The sequence below is a fragment of the Toxorhynchites rutilus genome, chromosome 2 (genome assembly GCF_029784135.1).
Source record: "Toxorhynchites rutilus septentrionalis strain SRP chromosome 2, ASM2978413v1, whole genome shotgun sequence".
NCBI lineage: Eukaryota > Metazoa > Arthropoda > Insecta > Diptera > Culicidae > Toxorhynchites > Toxorhynchites rutilus.
Window position 1 is genome coordinate 26,546,637 of NC_073745.1, and position 674 is coordinate 26,547,310.

Below are 674 nucleotides of genomic sequence, written 5' to 3' on the forward strand. Positions count from 1 at the left end.
TCCGCGAGTGCTTGTAAATGAAGTAAAAGTTAGCGAATGGTTTGTAGGAAATCTCCTCGACATCGAGAAGACACCAGGAAAGCCACTGGTAGTCATCTACACATCACTCTGGCCCAGCTCCCAGGAAAAATTTGCATGTGTCGGTATTTCCATGACCTATTACTTGTGTATTACTTGTGGATTTTTTTGCTTGGAAAATAAAAAAAAAGCGAGTGAATTATCCCGAGACTAGCTTTGCACAGTGGCGATATCGTTACGAATGAGTTTCATCCGAGGTGCGGTTATTGCTAGTTGAAAATTAAAAATAAACCCGAGAAAAAAAAATTTAGGCCAATGGTTACAATTTTATGGAAATAAAAACTCTCAAAAATTCACATGAAATGGGTTCATATATTTCATATAGTCTTCAAAATCTCTTCACAAAATCAAATGTCTTCACGATAAATTAAATATCTTCAAAATGAAGGCATCTCTTCAAATCTGGCCTCTCTGGTTACGATAAATTTGTCTCACAATCCGTGCGTGCCACCAGATGTCGACACTGTACATTCATAATCACAGATCAATGCACTGAAAAAAAAGTAATGAAGATGATGGTTATGAGCTTCGTATTGGCGATCTAACGTACAAATCTACACCTAGGCGGCGCTGCGGTGAAAGTGATGATGGTTTTA

General features: G+C 38.0%; 1 pseudogene; it reads left to right on the top strand.

Moving 5' to 3' along the window:
* The first annotated feature begins 230 nt into the window (after positions 1-230).
* On the top strand, positions 231-358 carry LOC129772189 (U4 spliceosomal RNA; annotated as a pseudogene).
* The last annotated feature ends 316 nt before the right edge of the window (positions 359-674 follow it).